This window comes from Protopterus annectens, chromosome 3.part0, assembly GCF_019279795.1.
Source record: "Protopterus annectens isolate FY-2018-M chromosome 3.part0, PAN1.0, whole genome shotgun sequence".
Classification (NCBI taxonomy): Eukaryota; Metazoa; Chordata; order Ceratodontiformes; family Protopteridae; genus Protopterus; species Protopterus annectens.
In genome coordinates, this window is record NC_056731.1 from 862,407,518 (window position 1) to 862,428,901 (window position 21,384).

Genomic DNA, 21,384 nt, shown 5'->3' on the forward strand with positions numbered 1-21,384 from the left:
AACTTACTTTAAATGCACAGAAAGGCTAATGCACTTTAGTGTGTAGCCTACAACAGTTAAACGTTTTAACAAAAAACAACTTTAAAAAGTGCAGTCAGTCAGTTAAGTACAAACGCAGATAACTACAAGCTTATAAATCCCAATAAACGCTGAAATATCGACGTTTAGATGGAGAACACACTAGCGAGGTAAAAAAAAGCAGAAAAGGGTACTTAAACCACTCCAAAAGTCTCTCTTTAGTTCTCCACTGCTTGTAGACTCTGCAGGACACCGCTAGGAGCTTGCTGATTTGAATACAAGCCAAAGACCATGCGGTGGCTTTTATGGCAGGGAAATGAAAGAGATAGGAATTAGCCCAAAATGGCCAATAGACTACAAACTTCTGTGCTGCGACCACTCCTCCAGGGATAGATAGGCTGCTCAAAGCTCCCCTCTCTCACAGGTGAACAGTGAAACTTCCCACTATCCAAGTAAGGTATGGGCAACTCAGAAACCTGAAACACAGCCCTGAATTCAGCACTAGCCTGAAAACTGGACTACACTAGTTTAGGAAGGTGGGAAAAGCAAACATATATATATATATTTTTTCATCCTAACTTCTGTGGGGCTTGAGGACAGCTGCATAAAAGCAGTGGGTAGAGCACCAAAAGCTTCTGAGCTTTCTTGCCTCAACAAAGGTTCATGCTAGGAAAGGAAAATAAAACATATATACAAAGTGGCTCCTTACTAAAATCTTGAAACTCAGGAAACTAAATCTCAAGATGCTGAAAAGTAAAATAAAGAATGAAAATGCAGGAGAAAGTGAACATCAAACATCACTCTTCTCCGTTAACCTTGTTTTTTTGCAGGGACAGAATTTCCTCTCTCTCCTCTAATGAGAAAGAGTACAGAGAGATTATATACTAACTTTGAGACTGCTATACTTCAAAGAAAGAGAATATTTTGAGAAATGGCAATCTCAGATTTAGTATAAGTCCAGATTTTCTGTCATTCCATCTCCACATGGATCTTGGGACACAGTAAAGCTGATACCAATATTTCAGATGGTTACCATACAAAAGGAATATGGCAATAAGCCTAAAAATAGACCAAGGGGTATAAAGAGAGGGGAACAGCTACTTCAGCAGTGACCTATTAGGACATCTACAGTTATAGTAAGTTCACTTAAGCAATTGCTCTATGTTTAACATTAGGATCACTGTTGTAGTAGCCTTAGCTAAGTGGGTAGGTTACCAAGGCTAAGGATAATATAGGGAGATGAAAGGAATGTAAGAATCCAGGAGCCCCTGGATAATGGTCATAGCAAAGCCTTTTCTGGACCTGGAAAAGCAATCTAGTTTGTAATGCTTTGTGAAAGTATGTACAGAGGATCAAGTTGTTCAATCTAGAATACTTCCAGGAAGAAGCCACATATTTTCTTTGTGGATGGATATATAAAACTCCTTTCAAAATTGCATGACTTGAAGACAGGAAGAAAAGGGAAGTCTAAAGGCAGACAAGCAGCAATGGCTGAAAGATGAATTTTGATAAAAGAGTACGAAAGACCAGAGGATAATATTTCACACAAATATTCCAGAACCAGTGGCATCCATGCCTTAAAAATGTCCTGTTTCTTAGTGTGGCACCATCTTTCACATGCACAATCATGATCTCCTAGTAGCAGGATTTTTAGCTTCCTTTACTACCTACTGCATATCCTCAGAAAAAAAGCTGCCTAAAGGGTACCAAAACTCTGTTACCCTAGTCATATGTCAGAGATTGGCTGGAAAAGCGCAGCAAGATTTCTTTGTAGAGTTCTACTTTGTCTAGTGGACAGAAAACCCTTCTTACAGAACTATCCAAACACATGACAGAAAATTATTCCATGGGAAGGGGTGAGAGATAACTTCTGTTTTCAGACTAGGGTGTATACAACAACCCCTATCTTGTGAGTAAGCCTGTGGTATGTGCCCATGGTCATTTTGAAAAGAAGTGAAAACCACTGTTGCCTGGACCAAAAAGAGTCACCATCACAATCTTTGGAGAGGATTTCTGGATCTTAAGAAACTTAGGTATCAATGGAAAAGGCTAAAAAACATGCAGGAACTTTCCAATCATGGGAATGAAAGGCATCTGTCTTCCAGTCCTGTTTGCAAGGAATGCTGTAGCAGAATGTCTTTAACTGCCTAATTTGAAAGAAGGCAAACAGATCTACTTGAGGTGCTCCCCACAACTGGAAAAATTCCTGAAAGAACCCCAGGTGTAGTTTCCATTTGTGAGGGTCTATGATCAGCTTGCCTACCACAATGTTTTGCTCTAACAGAATGTATGAAGCCTGAAGAGACAAACAGAAATGAACTGCACCTCCAAGGTCATCATAGCAAGTCTGCAAAGAGGGTAAGACATAGAACCCCTTGTTTGTTTATATTCCACATCACTGTAGCATTGTCTGTGATAACCCCCAGAAGTCCTGGGGCTAGAGATAATCTAGGGATTTTAAAGCATTTGATTATTGTTAGCATTTCTTTGACATTTATGTTTTTCTGTTTGTACAGCTAGTTCCACAGACCTTGCACTTTAACCACTATCGATACAGCTCCTCAAGCAAAGTCTAAGGCACCTGTTATGACAGACTGAAGAGGAGGTGGAAGGGAGAAGAGGAGACAAGGGTTGATATAACTAATAAAGTCAACTGAACTGATATCCAAAACGGAAAATGCTTTAATGAAAGTCCATGGAAAAACATAAATCCATAAACCAAAATCATAAAACAATTGTAGTTCTGTGAAACTGTAGTAAACAAGCAGATAATATAAAAGAACTAAGCGCTTTCACCCGTACAATTCGAAAAACAGGCTTCATCAGAGTTAACTAGAGCTGTGTTTCACATAACTTTAAATACGTGACACGTCATGCACACACCTATAAATTCCACCAATCAAAGCCTAAGGTACTTCACGTTGTCTAAAGATAAAAACTTAAATAACATTGTAATAACCTAATGAACTGAAAACTAAAACCTAAAAATGCATGATTTTACTTAGATAAGTAAATATATAAATTTATATGTTAATATATATAAATACACTCATTGTATGAAACTTTAGTTAAAATTCATTTGCCCATTATTCCAATCAACGAACCCACTTACCTACAAAAATTCTGTACAAAAGTCACATCACATTAATAACAATACACACTTATACAAATATTAATTGTAAGGTATAAAAATGTTGTATAAAAATATATAGAAGATATGTAAAAAAGAAGAAATAAAAACAACAAAAATACAAAAATTACAAAAATACAAAAATACAAAAATGTATTAGGAACCCTACTAATGGATTTTGACATTACATAGTATATGCTAATTTTAACCCTACTAAAGAAACTTAACAAAGTTAAATACAATACGACTTCATTTTCAGTATGCTAGATATAGATATATGGTCATTAATTCCGGGGGGTTTCGTGGCGTCAAGTCTGAGTTGCCATAAACATTCCTTGACTTCTAACAAAGTCTTAAGATCACCTCCCCTATCACTTTGTGGAACCCTATCTATAACAAAGAATATGAATTTGTTGAAATTAGGACAATTCCGACTGTGCAAATACAAAGCATTCGAAGTTTTTTTGTTTTTAATGTCTCTAATGTGCTCATTTATTCTTAATCTTAATTTTCTAATAGTTTTTCCTATATAGAAAGTTGGGCAACTTAAACATGTAGCTATGTAAATCACCATCTTTGTGTTGCAATTTACATAACCTGGACATTTTATTGTTCTATTAACATTGTGAACAGCCACGTATGGTCCATTGTTGATAAATTTACAAGCTGAACAGGCACCACATTTACTCATTTTAGAGTTAACATACACCTCCATCTTATTGCCCCTTTCCATTATCTCTTTTAAATTCTTACCCCGGCTGTGTGTAATCACTGGTCTGTCTAAAATTCAACCACAGATTACATGATGATACTTGTGATTATTTAGTTTTATTAACTTACGACAAAAAGAAATGTTTGATGGAATCTAATGTATTTAGGAAAAAAACTTACTCCAACTCTTTTTTGCACTTCGAGAGTTGCCACCCGTTTCGCCAGAAAAAGAATATTGTTAAGGGACAGATGGTGAGGCTTTCCAGATTGGTGAGTGATGACAATTTATTTGAGAAAGAACTCACCAACTTGGTCAGGATGTTTAGTGAGCGAGGGTACCCAAGTGAGATTTTGGAGAAAACACGATCAGAAATTGTTGTTAAACGATATTTGACTTTCAAACCCATATTAAAGGGAGGGCTACTTAACACAGCCACAGAGCTAAATATTAAGATGGAAGCTACACACAACACCAACATAAAGGCGATGATCCTTCCATATAACCCCATGGCAGAGGAAGTGAAGTTCATTATAAATGACACTTGGATTAGTGTACTCAATAATGATAACATAAAAATATTGGGTGACAGACCAGTGATTACACACAGCCGGGGTAAGAATTTAAATTTTTTTGATTGGTGGGTGTGTGCATGACGTGTCACGTATTTAAAGTTATGTGAAACACAGCTCTAGTTAACTCTGATGAAGCCTGTTTTTCGAATTGTACGGGTGAAAGCGCTTAGTTCTTTTATATTATCTGCTTGTTTACTACAGTTTCACAGAACTACAATTGTTTTATGATTTTGGTTTATGGATTTATGTTTTTCCATGGACTTTCATTAAAGCATTTTCCGTTTTGGATATCAGTTCGGTTGACTTTACTAGTTTGGTGGTGATCAGTTTCAAGGGTTGATATAAAACTGGTACACTTATCACAACACCTCCCATCTCACAAACATCAGTACTAGAATTTATAAACAAAAAGGGTGTTGATGCTTGAGACCAGACTAATCTGAAGTACCAATGAATTTTTCTTATGTGACTTTTAGCCAAGGGAATCATGATAATCACAGAGGTCAGGAAACCCAATATCTTGAAAAAATCACTGTCATATCTCAGAGATTGGCTGGAAAAGCTCAGAAAATTTTATTTGTAGAGTTCTACTTTGGCTAGTGGATGAAAAGCCCTTCCTATGGAAGTATACAGAATACATCCCAGAAAAACTATTCTGGGAGGAGGGATAAGAGATAATTTCTGTAAACTCACTTCAAATCCCAGACTGAGTATGAGTTTCTTGACAGGATAGTGAATCCTGGCAATTGGAAAAAGAGTCTCTCTCTCTCTCTCTCTATATATATATATATATATATATATATAAAAAACAATCGTCAAATTATGTAAAGACATGAATACCTTGAAGCCTGACCTAGGCTATTATTGGACTAGTTACTCTGTAAATACCTTTGGTATAGTAGCTAAACCAAAGGGTAACAGGGAGAACTGATAGGGTAAGCTAGAGATAGAAGATCTTAAAAATGTCTGAATTCTTTGCAAATTGGTATGTGATGACAAGGATTTTTTTATGTCTAATGTTACCATGAAACTAAGGGAGTATAAGTAGTAATGAGTTGTGGATGGATAACATTTTAAACTCTGAGACACTGATACAAAGACTGAGAAAGCAGAGGTCTAGAACTGGCTTCCAAGTTCCCTCCTTCTTTGCCAAAAGAAAGAGCCTTGAATAAAACTATTGCATATCTGATCTGTGGGCATTAGTTATATGACCCCCTGAGATATATGCTCCAAAACTAGAGGAAATATGGACATTTGGTTTACAGGATGCAGAGAAATCCCCTGAAAAGTTGGAAGGAATTTCCATTGTCATCTGCACCCATTTTATGATTATCAGAACCCATTTGTGTGAGATAATCTGATGTCACTGGTAAAGATGAAGAACTAAACTGAGGGACAGATTTAAAGGATTTAAAGAGTGGGTGGTGAAGCTTAAAAGGGCAAGTAGTCATTCTGACTTTTTGGACAGTTCTTGATTTTGGATTGTTCTCCATTTCTTCTTTGAGACTCCTTTCCATTGCTTTTTAAAATTCTGTTTTTTGAACTTTGCTGAGACTTTATTTTCCTTCTTGACAAATCGGCCTGAAATTCATAGGTTCATAGGTGTATACTAGACTAATGACTACTAAGGCCTTTATAAGCCTAGCCATGCAACCCAAATGTGCCCAATTAGTTAATGTATCTTAGAGGTTTATATAAAGGAGTACATGTTGGTTAGGTTAAGATTTATTGACTGCCTCTGTCCATCACAGGCCTGGGTACAGACAGGAATGAATTTCCAATCCACTGGTCCAATTAACTCTTGAATAGGTTTGGGGAGGGACTCTGTTTCACATGGATAGGGAGCTTATTTCAGAGAATGGGAATTCTCTGAGATATATACCTGTCTCTCCAACATATCCTATTTATGTCACAAGCAAAATTCAAGTCCATAGGTCTAGCAGTTCTGATGCTTATAGTTTTCCAGGTATGCAAAAGGTCCATCAGAACAGAATCCAAGAATGTCTTGTATGCCAGGTATTGATTGCCTCTCAGTGGTCTGTAGGCGGCACAGTATAGAGATAGTGCTTTGAAGCGATCCACACAGTACATTATGTTTATGCCCTGTATTATTTTTGTAAGGAACCTTTGCAGAACATCCAGTTGCTGCACATGTTTGGTCAGGTACATACTGAAGGGGACATTATACTTAATGATAAGTGTGATGAAAACAGTGGCATGATGAGGTCCCTGGATCTAGATACCACACCCTTACTTATAAACTGAGTGACATAAAATGATTTCCTTACTACCTAGGACATATTGATCAAAAGCCAGGTTACTATTTACAAGTGTTGTCGAATCCCTGATGACTGGGTTTGCTCTAAAGGGTGATTTATAGATGACAATTTCCCAGGGTGGCCAATTTCCTGAAATGCACTATTATGCATTTCTTGGCATTGAGTTATAAGCTGTGGCTTTAGCATCAACCATCTGTCTATGTTAAACCCCCTTGTAAGATGCTAGTATCTTGGGGGGATTCTATGACTGCTCCTAATTTGCAATCATCTGTGAACTTGGTCAGCCAGAGGCCTTTAGCATTAGCCTTGACTTCCAAGAAGTAGATGGCAAAGAGGAATGGGCCCACCATGGAGCCCTGAGGGACTCCGCTGGTGTCTGGCCTCTTTGTGGAGGTGGTCTCACTAATCCTAACTTCCTGGGGCCTATCTGTAAGCCAGTTGGCTATTCAGCATGTTATGCAGGGTTTTGTGCCTAATTTTGTAAGTTTGTTAAAAATGCCCAGGTGGGGAACTGTATCAAATGCCTTAGCTAGGTCAAGGTATGCAGTATGCACCATTTTATCCTTTGAGATGGTCATCACAGCATTGAAGTCAACTAGGTTTTGTAGGCATGACCTTCCTTTTTCAAAACCGGACAAGGATGGGTATAGTATCTGAAGGTTTCCTATGTCTTTGTTGATCATTTCCACAATAATTTGTTCCATGTCTTTGCATATAAGACTATTCAGACTAATGGGTATCAGGTTTCCAATATCTGTTGATGGTCCGCCCTTATGAAAAGGGATGACCGCTCTGGTCATCCATTCTCGTAGCACAAAGCCTATTCTGAGACTATAGTTAAATAGTAACATCAGTCGCCCAGAAAGATCATATTTTATGTTATTCAGGAGGCATTCCAGCATATTACTCAGGCCCACAGAAGCTGTGTTCTTGGACTTAGTGAGCACGGGCAGGACCATCTTTTTATATATATATATATATATATATATATATATATATATATTTTTTTTTTTAATTTATTTGGAGGGATTACGTTTGAAGATATTTCCTGGGGGAGTAGATGGGGTGAGTGCAGGGGTAAAGTTTGAGCTGAATTTGTCTGCCAGTAGTTTTGCTATATTGCCTGGTTCACTGAATGTGTTACCATTTACCACCACCAGTTCAGCACACTGTTATGTGCAGCCTTTGAGGTGTTAAACACAGCTAAAGAAGGCCATATGTTTTTCTTTTGCCTGGGAGGCTACCCTAACCTCAAAGCCATTTGTACATCCAATATTTCTGGCAGATTACTCTGTAGAGAATTTCTAAAAATCTGCCCACTCATTACAATCCCAAAACATATGTTCCCAGTTCCTCTTTCTTCCCCATCTCACCTACTACATTTGTTATCTACCTGAGAAAAAAAAATCATTGAAGTCTGCTTGTTTTACTTTATTTCCATATTTCTCTGCTTTATACAAATCTTCATAGAATTTCCGAAACATCTCTAATACCTTCACAGGATCTCTGGTTATTTTTTGTTATAGGCTTCCTAAGTTTGGGGTCAACTCTTTCTACTTTCTTTTACCAAAGTAGTTGTGCTAAAAGTTTTTGTGCTCTGGAGTTACTATGAAAAAATAGTTGCTTAACAGCAATATTTTCAAACTCATGAATATCATCCGGATACTCAATTTCTTTTGAGAACTCATTTGCACCTTTTTTGTTCTATGGGATTCTACTTACTATGCAATGCTTTAACCTTTGTTAGTCCCACTAAGTAATTCCTTAAAAAGTAAACAAAGTGCTTCAGGCAGGATAACACAAAACGATAAGTCCTCGGCTTGGACACACAGAGTTTATTCCAAATCACAGTTGTTACAATACGTTAAGCGCTTTCATCTGAAACCAGACTTCTTCAGAACGTATTCCTAAGTTAATTAATTGCTTAAATAGAAGTCATCTGACTCAAATTTGGCACCAAAACATAATTACATATACTATTGCTAATAATACATTTCATAAGTTCCTACAATGCAGTTATAAATAGAATAAAACAACAAAGAATTGTAAAACAGTGTATAAAAATTATTATATGAAAGTATATAAAAATATTAAATAGAATTACTATATACTTATAATTGTCCATATTAAAATGTCCTTATTTAGACACTAAAATGCTAAGATACTACAGTTCTCCCTCAATAATAAATGATACAAGCTTATCTAAATACAGTAGCTTAAAGACTATGTAAATTTTGATTCAAATATATATACTGTGGTGAAAGCTGCCAATATATTGCAGAAAATAAAAGATATAAGTTTGAAACATAACAATGTGTTAAGATTGATAATATATAAGAATAGGTAATGTATAAGAACTAGTCTAAAGCTTCACAACAATCCTACCTCAAATGACCTTTATTGACCCTCTAGTTTCCTGCATATAAAAATGGCTTGATGCTGATATTGTCATTGATACCTGGAAAATTTGTAACGTCCAAAATAATCTGCCATCTGCTTTCTTTTAGTCCCAATAATGTCTTCATGTTACCTCCATATGGTGTATATTCAACCTTATCTATAATGTAAAACATAAATGTATGACTGTCGTTTGTGTTCACCATATGTCTGTATAATGCATTTCTGCTGTCTTTTTTACTTATAGCATACTGATGTTCATATATACGTCTTTTAAACAATCTTTCTGTCTTACCTATGTAAAATGCGTCGCATGCTACACAGGTAGCTACATAAATCACATATGTAGAGCTACAGTTGTCACTTATACTTGGTAAGAATGTACAATTAATGTTGTGCAACCTAGTACCTTTGCACACTTTGATAAATTGGCATTGTTTACAATGTCCACATTTTGTTGTATGTTTATTGGTTTTTACTAATGTTCCTTTAGACCTTTCCAATAATTTCTTAATATTGAATCCTGTTTTGTAGACTATTTTCATATCCATCCCTAAAATGGACATGCATTCTCTATTCACTACAAACTGGTTCCATCTCTCCTTTAAACATGCTTCTATGTGCTTAACTACCGGAGAATATGTCAATACACATACTCTTGAACTATGCTCTGCTGGTCTTTGTTCTCTTTGAATGTTGATGTTATAATCTCCCAATACTGGTTTGTACTTGTTGCCCCATTCTTCTATAATATAATTGTTTATCCCTTTAAGAATTTGTTTGGGGTATCCACGATTCAAGAACATAGTATTCATAAGTTCGATTTCTCTCATCATCATTTCTTTGGTTGAACACATCCTTGCTGCTCTTATACATTGTCCTTTGTATATATTTTTGAATACATGCTTAGGATGGTTGCTGGTGTAGGACAAATAATCATTGGAGAACGTGTCCTTTCTATAGATACATGACTTGAAACCTATATCTCCATGACTAATAAATGTATCTAAGTATGCTATTCCTTCTTTATTTATAGCATATGTGAACCTCAAAAATTCTGTTGTGCTGTTAATGTAGTTTATATATATATTAATGTAGTCTCAATACCAATACATCCTCACTAATGTAAATCAAGTTTCATTCCCCAATAATATGTAATATTGCCTGCTGAAAGCTGATTTCTCTCAAACTTTTCTTAAGCTCCAAAACAGAAGTTTTGGTGGAATATAAATGCACGACAGTGTAACTCTCTTCCCATGCCAACAGCCTCTTACTGGCACAAATTTATTACTGCCTTTTTTCCTCTTCTATCATTATTGCAGCCCCTCTAGCAATTAGTATAATTACTCCTCTTTTCCTTTGTTCCTGATATTCTGCTGAATATCCATCTTGAAATCCTTTCTTTGTCAAATTCACATGTTCATTTCTTTACAAATGTGTTTTCTTCAGCATTGCTATTTGCATCATGCATTTCTTAATATAATTCAATACTCTTTCCTTTTTGTCTATACCTATGAGGCCATTTGCCTTCCAAGATAATATGGACGGCATAGCCATTATGATAAAAAGCTACTGTTCCTACCTATTATACATGTGGTGCAAGCACCCACTAATGTTTGGCAGACTGACTTTTTATAGGTATTTCTTCTCATCTCCATTTGAACCTACATCACATTTTCAACACATTTTGTTTTACTGAAAACCTTCAAACACAAAACTAAATACATTTTCAGAACACCCCCATCCCCTATTAACTTAGAACAAACATACAAAACTATGTACATCTTAAAAGATTAAGTTTCACCCTCCAGATAGGAACAACTATCTATATCGACAGCTGCATGCACAGGCATTACATAATCCAAAATTAAGGTTATTCATGCTAAAGCACATGCTACAGCCTGTGTTCCCATTTATACTGATTGCTGTCTAAACTTTTCTTATCTGTATTCCCCTCCCAGTCATGGAAAACTGCTTATATGCTTTCAGAAAACATTAACTTGTAGCCCTAAGAAAAAATGCATGGGCTATCTTTAAGCAAAACGAAACTGTACATTGTTCTAGTAAATGCATTAAAATATTAAGGCTGTGGGAGAGGCTATCTCTTATTCATTTCAAATAATTTCAAATTGTATTTTTCACTGAACTGCTTGCCATTGCACTTTTAAATTTACATTTCTCTCAGCAAAGAATGCTCAGAACTCGCAAGATTAACTGCTTGCACCTACAGACAGCTCTTCTCCATGTAAAAATAGTCAGTGATGAATCTTTGTACATTTCACTCAGAACAAAATGTATAAGTACCTTCAGCTGCAGACATCTTGATTCCCTCTAAACATTTGCTAATTGAAAAAAAAGTGCTAATATCTTTGCAGATGTAAGTAACATAGCATTTTTCATGGCTTTCCTCTCTGTCTTATTTCTCAAGCTACTTGCTTATAGCTTAAGCCAAGGGTATTAATCTAGACAGTCACCAGTGTAATAATAAGAGCAAATATGTTAATCCTACATATAATATAATCAGTGCACTTTTACACTCCACCCCACAGCCCAAGATCATAGCATATTAACATTAAACTTGCTTTTGTCCAGCCTTTTTAATATTGCTATACTGTAAAGCCTATATTTCGTACAACTAAAACATACTTGTTTGCTTTAATACCTTTAATACAGTCAATGAAGACTCATTCCAACACATTTAATATATCACTGATTAAACACTATACAAAATTGCTTTAGTATATATAATATGAAATTTATATCATGAAATGTTTTATAGAAATACTAATAATAAGAAAAACTGTTTTACTTACAGTTATTTTTTCCTTTTTAGTGTCTTAAACATTAATGCCATAAAGCAGGGTATATGCTTTTCTACCCACAAGTTTAAATAAAGTCAAGAAAAGTCCAGCCTTTCTTAACCACTTTTCTTGCAAGGCCGTACTTCACAAATGTGAGTGATGCTTTGAAATCTTCCATTTATTCACTAATTTTCATCTTGCTTGTCTTCTTCCTGTTCACCTCCATCTCCAAACACCAGACTCTGCTTCAGTTCCAAGGTACTCCTGATTCTTCTAGTCAACTCATGCTTTTTTCTGTCTCTCAAGCATTTTCCCTTGTCACATTGGAACATGTTTCGCTGGCAAAATCTCTCTATGAGCTTTACTGTCTGAAGAATAAGAAGCAGAGTCCTCTTCTGTTTGCTGGCTCACTTTTTTGTTGGATAAACTTTTTTATTTTATACTTAGCCTGTTCTGCATCAAAAATGTCTTTGATCCTCCCAGAAAAAAGTATTCTGAAGACAGCTGGACATAGCAGTAGCTTGAATCTCATACCTGCCTCTCAACTTCCCCTGATTGCTGGGATAAATTTGCTTCTCTTCTGCCTGGTGTACAGTGAATAATAATTTTCCACAAACACTCTACTGATTCCAATTTTTAATACTTTGCTCTTCAGCCACAGTTTTATCAGGATCAAGTCTTTCGGCCGGTATGATTACATCTTTACCAATACAGGTCTTGACTGCTTTCTCATGGCCAGGTTTGGAGAAAACACTTGATGTGCCCTTTCAATTAACAAATCCTGCTGTGGAATATCAGTTCAGTTGCCTATTTGTGCTTTTATAAAATTAATACAGTCTGTTCCTTCCAGTTTCTCTGGTACAACAGAAAGTTTTTTCTCTGTATGCTCTGTCCTCTAACTCTACCATTTTTAAAATAGATTTTCTTAAGCAGTCTCATACTCAGTCAGCATTTTCTTCATTTCAGACTGATTTTTGCAGTTTTATCAGTTCATCTGAATAGCGGTTTAAAGCTTCTTCCATATCCTGCGTTTTGTTATTTGAGTTGATATACTACTTCAGTGTTTCATTTATTTTAATCAATTCTGACCACATTTATTTTTCCTCTAAATTACCGGAAGCCATATTTGAACTGCTTTTTGCAGAACAGCTACAGAATTCTTCCCAGTCATTGTTTTGTTTACTGTCTGAAGAATAAGAAGCAGAGTCCTCTTCTGTTTGCTGGCTCACTTTTTTGTTGGATAAACTTTTTTTATTTTATCCTTAGCCTGTTCTGCATCAAAAATGTCTTTGATCATCCAGGAAAAAAGTATTCTGAAGACAGTTGGACATAGCAGTAGCTTGAATCTCACACCTGCCTTTCAACTTCCCCTGATTGCTTGGATAAATTTGCTTCTCTTCTGCCTGGTGTACAGTGAATAATAATTTTCCAGAAACACTCTATTGATTCCATCTTTTAATACTTTGCTCTTATGCCACAGTTTTATCAGGATCAAGTCATTTGACCGGTATGATTACATCTTTACCAATACAGGTCTTGACTGCTTTCTCATGGCCAGGTCTGGAGAAAACACTTGATGTTCCCTTTCAATTAACAAATCCTGCTGTGGAATATCAGTTCAGTTGCCTATTTGTGCTTTTATAAAATTAATACAGTCTATTCCTTCCAGTTTCTCTGGTACAACAGAACATCTCTGTTTTTCTCTGTATGCTCTGTCCTCTAACTCTACCATTTTTTAAAATAGCTCTTCTTGAGCAGTCTCATACTCAGCCAGCATTTTCTTAATTTTAGACTCTGATTTTTGCAGTTTTATCAGTTCATCTGAATAGCGGTTTAAAGCTTCTTCCATATTCCTGCCTTTTGTTATTTAAGTTGATATACTACTTCAGTGTTTCATTTATTTTAATCAACTCTGACCACATTTATTTTTCCTCTAAATTACTGGAAGCCATACTTGAACTGCTTTTTGCAGAACAGCTGCAGAATTCTTCCCAGTCATTGTTTTTCATCACCTTTTCTTGTTGATTTTCTTTCAGGTTCTCTACAGGTCTTGCAGTGTACTTACTATTATTTAACTGAATTTTACTAAAGCTGTCAGAATTTCTAACCTTTATCTCTCAATTTCTTTTTTCACACTGGTAGAGCTGAAATTAATTTGTTGATTAGTGTGCAGCCATCTTGGAAGTCCAGCATCTTCATCCTAAGGAGAATTCACTGAAGAAAAAAACACTCCCTTTTCACTGCCAGCCCTTCTCACTGAGAATTAGTGTCAGAAAATGAGACAAATCTTCTTACTTTTCTATTTGAAGTCAGTGAAGAAACAGGATTGAAAACATTAATAGCAAGCAGTAATCCCTTAGAAATCATAATCAACAGTTAAAGAAACAGATGAAGAAACATTCTTAACTTTTTGTTTTTTATTTTTTCCTGGGAGACTGTTGCGGGCACTAGCCTGGGAATCAGGTACCTGAACCTGCTATGTATAAGGCTTCATTTTCTCCTTCTCCTGAGACCTTCAAGAATGGTGATCTCTTGAACATTGAGGGAAACCCTATAGCCACGAAGGATGGATCTAACTCTTGGTTCTTAGTGGCTTCCAAAGGAACTATACCAGAGGGACTGACAGACAATGATAATCAGTCCAAAGAACCAAATCTGGCCACAGCAAAGTCGCCCATCAGTGATTAAGGCAGTGAGAGAGCCAGCGTGACATCTAAGGACTCTTGAGAATTTTTCTTCTCCTTCTTCTTCTTCTTAATGGGAGGAAGAAAGAACTGAGGAGACTGACAACTGCTTTATGGTTAAGCCAAGATAGAAGCCTGAATGGTGGGTAACACACCCTGAGTGTGTCAGGCAATGTGAGGTTTTGAGGTAAAAATTTCAGTGACAATTCCCAAAAGTATATCCTGCCTCTTGCATAAGTATTCTACATATAAATGTAGAAAAAATAAAAAATATAAATTTTTGCTCATTATTTTCACACAAGCATTCCAGAAGTAAAAACTCTTTCCCAGACATTACAGTCTATAACAAAAACATTTTCTAGCATAACATATAAAATTTAACACAAACAAACAGTTGTTCATCAGAAAAATTATGTAGTAGAAAGTTTTTTTTCCAGAAGGGTGCTTATTCGTCCAGGCCTAAGGGATCGCTAGCCAACTGTCAGTTTCACAAAGCACATACAGAAAGTGCAGTTTGGTAGCAAGAAAGCTCTGAAGCTTTTGATGTCATAACTATTGATTTAATGTTGCCCAACTCAAGCCCCTCAGTGGTCAGGGCATGTGGAAGGTGCCTTGAAGCTTTGAAAGCTGTCTGGTGGTCATAACCCATGGCAGGATATAACCCATACAGCTTAGGCTACTGCAACAGTGATATAAACATTGAACATCTAGTAAACTTAAGTCAGATAATGTTTACTTCTGTTTTTTTTTTTTGCTTCTTTGAGTCAAAAGACAACAGACAGATATTTGAATGTAATCTACAAATGAGGAGGAAATAAGAATAAAGAAAGGATTCCTTGCCACAGCACTCAAGAAGGAAAACATTTTGTTGTTGTTGTTGTTGTTGTTGACATTATCCAGTGGGAACCTGAAATATGACGTTAGCAGTCTTGTCAATTTAAATCATTTTCTGCTTGTTTTCTGTTTGTATAATCAGGCTTTGTATGTTAGTGCCAAAAACTAACAGCAGATTAGCTCTTCAGGAGTACAGTGATAACCACCATAAAAGACACAAAATTAAAAAGTACTCAGGGATAACTCTAAAATCACTGAGGGGAATAAAGCAATAAAAATTATCAGGGTCATGGCCCTTCCTTTGGTTACAGCATGAAAGTTACCTACATACACTGACTATGAGAAAAATAATAGATCTCTGGCGATATTCAAATGGAACAGCAGAATGAACACTTCCTTTTTTCCAGTGCCTAACATCCAAAACAAAATAGTACAGCACTACAAAGAACAAATGCAACAGCATGTTTGTAGCATATGCAGCAAATGACTCAAAGTGCAAGTTCTACATTCTCAAAACAACAAAGACATTGAAAAGGAAAACAGCAGAACTCATATCTGCGGTTAACAGTCATGGCACTGCAAACATCTTAGCAAAACACAGCAAAGAATGCAAAAATATTCAAAAGCTCATTTTTCATGTCTTTGAGCCCATCCCACAGAGACCACTAGAAGGATACCTGGAAGTTCTGTCAGAAAGAATAAAAGTGAGTGGCAGATATTACTGAATGTATGCTGTAGACCTGGGTACAATGCTACTATATCCATCTAAGAAGTATTGCAACAGTGATCCACAAATAACAATATTAATGCTGCTAGTGTATTTGGCGTTTTCGTTGTAAAATGTCATCAGATACAAAATAAAATACCTGCCCAATATTTAATTGAAAAGCATAATTAGAGGCAGAACGCCATTGGATATACAAATAATCAATCTACCCTGACCAATAAAAAATTTATGAACTGGAATTAAAAACACATGTTAAAATCTTATAAAAAGAATGCAATTGTATAACATTAAAACCACAAAATGCATATATATATATATATATATATATATATATATATATATATATATATATACACACACACCAAAATGCATATATGAAAATATATAACATAAACATGAAAGTAAAAAATTACGTAATGTCTTTTGTAATAAATTTATTTATTTATTTATTTATTTATTTGCAGTTGGTTTACCAGGATAGTCCATTGGGCCAAAATAACCCGTTTTCAATGGAGTCCTGGGGAGAAAAGCTCCAAAAACAATTAGCAAGGTTACAATAAGGTATTTAGTTTCAATTATACAATTCCTATGGACTTGGAAATACAGTAGACTAGTGTACAAACATATACAAATATTACAATCTTGTATCGCTGAAAACAATTTACAATATAGAAACTGAGAGGCTTTTACAACTTAGGGTGGGTTACACTGGAGATATCTTTCATACATTCAGGATGAGTAGCTTAATACAATCAAGAGAAAGGTATATGAGCTGACATAGAACCTTTCAATATAGAAACAGAGAACCTTTTCCATCAGAGGGTATATTTACACTAAGGTACCTTTAAGTATTCAGAAAAAGCTAATACAAGCAAGAGCAAGATCTATGAGTTTAGGAGAATAAGTAGAAATTCTCATTATGAATAGGGGAGGAGAAGTGAAAATTCTCAGTATGAGGAGATTATGTTGGGTGGGAGCAGGAGCATTCCCACTGGGAAATTTGGTGTGAGTGAAGGGATTTTTTGAATGAGAAGTGATTTGTGATGGTACGAATGGATGGGGGTAAGGAGTTCTAGAGACGAGCAAGACTGTAGGATAAGAGATTTTTTTCCAGGGGGACGAATTGGTTTATACAGTTCAATTAAGTTTGGTTGTTAGATCTTAGAATTCTATCAGGGAGGTGCATTTTGAAGGTAGAGGAAAGAGATGGGCAGAGGGTGGGATTGAAGATGAGTTTGTGTGCAAGAGTCAGTTGGACGTAGGTGAGGTGATTGGGTAGTTCTAACCATTTTAGTTTGTGGAGAGCTGAACAGTGGTGTGAGGAGGACTTATGGGAGGTAGCAAACTTGACAATTTTGTTATAGCAAGAGGAGAGTTGAGTTTTGAGAGAAGAGTGTAGGTAACTTAGAAGTGGGGCTCCATAGAGGAGGGATGGGATGAAAAATGTGGTAGATAGGGTGAGTTTGGTGGAGGGTGTAAGATAACGATTCTGTCTGTAGAGCATGCCAAGTTTTTGGTGGGTCTTTTTTATATTTAGTTGAAGATGGGAATTAAATTTAAGCTGACTATCAATTTGGACCCCAAGTAATTTGGCCTCAGATACCAGTTCTAAGGGTATATTGTTGTGACTAGTAATAGTGAAATTACTTGGATTGAAAAAGGTAGCTTTAGAGGGGGTGAATACCATTACTTTGGTTTTGGAGGCATTGAGTACAAGGTGATTTGTTTTCATCCATTGTTCGGTGGTTGAGAATGCATCTTGAGTAAGCTTTAGCAGTGTGGGGATGGAAGTAGCAGAGCAGATTATAGTTGAATCATCTGCATATTGGATAATTTTAGTTGAAGGGATAGAGTTATGGAAATTGTTTATGAATATATTGAAAAGCAGGGGACCCAGTATAGATCCTTGGGGAACACCGGTTGGGGTGTTGATGAAAGGGGAGGTGGCTTTTTTCCATCTCACTGCCTGATATCTATTGGATAAGTAGCTAGTGAACCAGTTCAGAGAAGAGGGTGACAAGTTAAGCTTGGAGAGTTTAGTTAGTAATAAATTGTGGGAGATAGTATCAAAGGCTTTAGAGAAGTCTAGTAGGAGGGTAGAGACAATGTGTCCTGTGTCCCGGGCTTTGTTCACAGCTTCCAGGAAGGAGAGTAGGGTGGTCATAGTACTGTGTCTTGGTCTGAAACCATGTTGTGTTGGAGTAAGTAGGTTGTTGTCTAAGAGGTATGGTAGGAGTTGTAGGTGAATACACTTTTCTAAAAGTTTAGAGATAGGAGATAGAATAGCGATGGGACGGAAATTAGTAATATTGTTATTGATGCCTCCTGTGTGCAACGGAACAACAAAATCCTTTTTCCAGATTTGGGGTACCGAGCTTTCTTGAATGAAACGGTTGATTAAAATGCTGATGGGGTAGGCAATGGCTTCAGCAGCTATACTGAGAAAGTAAGAAGGAATGTTATCAGGGGCATTAGAGCATGGTTTTAGTTTCTGCAGTAGTTTTTTTATGGTGGATGTGGGAATAGGTTTTAGTGAGAATGGTGGGGGGAAGGGGGGAGAATTTGAGAATGTTGGTGATGGAGTGGAGATAGAGGGATGAGCAGCGGTGAGCGGTGAAAAGTTGGTAGGGAAGGATTGGGGTGTAGTGGGGGGTATGGTGGGGTTTGAAGATGAAAAGGATGAGGTTAGTTTGGAGACAGAATCAATGAAGAAGGTGTAGATAATCTGCTGTTATTTGCTGCCCTCTAATGGTATAAAATATATTCAAAGTTTGGCAGCTCTTAATTTTAAAACTGGTAAGATGGAAAGCATGTCATTTAGTCCTGGTTGCTGGGTAGCCTCCAAGATTATTTGCCAGTAAAGCTCTCGGTATTCAAGTTTGGCTTCCCACATGCCCCCTCTAATTTCCTTTGGGACAACTTCCAGGACAAAAAATGAATAAAGTGCTTGAGGACATGCCATCTTATGCCTATAAATTGTATTGTTTTTATAAGATTTTAACATGTGTTTTTAATTCCAGTTCATGATTTTTTTATTGGTAACATTTATTTATTACAAAAGACATTACATGATTTTTTTACTTTCATGTTTATGTTATATATTTTCATATATGCATTTTGGTGTATATATATATATATATATATATATATATGCATTTTGTGGTTTTAATGTTTTACAATTGTATTGTTTTTATAAGATTTTAACATGTGTTTTTAATTCCAGTTCATGAATTTTTTATTGGTAGGTATTTTATTTTGTATCTGATGAAGTTTTACAATGAAAATGCCAAATACACTAGCAGCGTTAATATTGTTATTTGTGGATTTAATAAACTTCATACTATCAGCTCGTTCTCTCATTTGGTTGCTTACAGTGAATTGCAGTTTGGTTATCAGATTTTCTCATATTCACTGTCATCCTTTTTGGTTATAAGTATTGCAACAGTCATTTAAATCATATAAGTTTTTACTAAAATGTGTAAAAATGCTTGCTGGGTATTATGCATCGTTTTCAGTTGAGCTTCCTCCATTCCTAAGCCTGCCATAGAAACAGTATATACACACCAAACAGACCATGTGCACAGCAGCAATAGACATGGAAGCACTTATTTGTACTTTGGTATTATTTGCATTTTTGCCAACATATTTATCTGTTTTCAACAATATTTATAATCTTTTGTATGGGATCTCTTGTTTTATCAGGATCCTTACCATTTATCCTCATAGAGGGACACAAAAAACAGAAAAGATAACGTTTTCAAACCACCAAAACAAGTACCTGAAATAGAATTTGTTTTTCCAGTTGAAGATATAAGGACTTATTTTTCCATCTTTTGTTTAACTTTATTTTTATTTCTCTAGTAAATGCTGGGTATTTTTGGAATTAAGACTCTCATCTGTTACAAGATGCAAGAACTTATGTGTGCCTTCTTTTATTTACGTTTTTATTTACACGGTAAATAGCTTAGGGTAATTTTTTTTACATGCACACTGACACTTTTTGTGTTGTAATCATAGTTAGTTGAAGTTTCATGTTCTATGACATAAAAATGATCTGAGGAAGTTCCTAACTGCAGTTATGAAAGTGTTATTTCCAGCTACTAACTCAGTTATCCTCCAATTATCTCTAAAGATCATTTACTGAAAGTGCTAACCAAGACCAAAAATACTTCCTCAGTTGGACCTGACACTATACCTCAGTGATTATAGTGTTAAACATGCCCTTGCAGGCACACTTCTTAAGTTGTTTAACCTAACTTTAGCTACTACTTTTGTCCCTGATCACTGGTGCTTTGCAGTACTGATGCCCTTTCATAAAGGTGGCCTTACAACTGACCCATGTAATTACAGACCTATCAACCTTACAAGACTTATATGCAAAGCCATGAGACATATTATAACTGACCTCATAAACTATGATATCAAGAATCTTATTAGACTTGATCCCCAATAGTTGGCTTTGTAAAAGGTAGATTTTGTCATCTGAATATGGTAAACTTTTTCAAAATTTTTATGGAGGCTGTAAATGATGACAATGCAGTACACACAGTGTTTCTTGATTTGGCCATCATTCAACACCATTCCCCATACTGGCATCATACAGAAGCTAAATGGTTTAATAGTAAACCTGTATGTGGTAAAATGTATAGTAAACTGTCTGTCAAGCAGAGCCCACACAGTGTGAGCTGCAGGGGTGCTTCATCAGACAGTACGAAGGTAACCAGTGGTGTGTCACTTAGGGCTCATTGCTGAGATTTCTCCATTTCTATATTTATTTCTCTGCCCTCCAAGTAGACAGCCAAGATCTCTGACTAAGAAAGTCTGTAGGTGACTGCATACTGGGGTTTTTGTTAAGTTACCATTTGACACCCAAACCCTCTACAATGAACTCCCCCTAATAAACTCTTACTGTATTATATATGGGCGTAACAAAATATTTATTTATTTATTTAACATTTGTTTACCGGGAAGGACTGACTGGGACACAGCCCATTTTCAGCGGAGGCCCGGGGAGAAAAGCTCCAGACGCCATGTCTTTGGAATGTTAAAAAGTATATTATCATCATTTTTAGTAGAAAAACCCTGAACTCATCATATTGTATTGGCAACACACCATTACAAAATGAAAATGTAGTCATGGATCTAGGAACATGGTAGGCAATGCCCTCTTTTGACCATCACAAGATATCAACTGTCTGAATGAAAGTCCTTTAAATCAGCAATACTAATT

The 21,384-nt window shown here is 36.0% G+C and overlaps 1 protein-coding gene across 2 annotated transcripts in view; it reads right to left on the reverse strand.

The window, feature by feature from the left end:
* Positions 1-21,384, reverse strand: part of GMPR (guanosine monophosphate reductase) — a 1,135,646-nt gene that overhangs the window by 460,051 nt on the left and 654,211 nt on the right. The gene's annotated exons all lie outside the window — the stretch shown is intronic.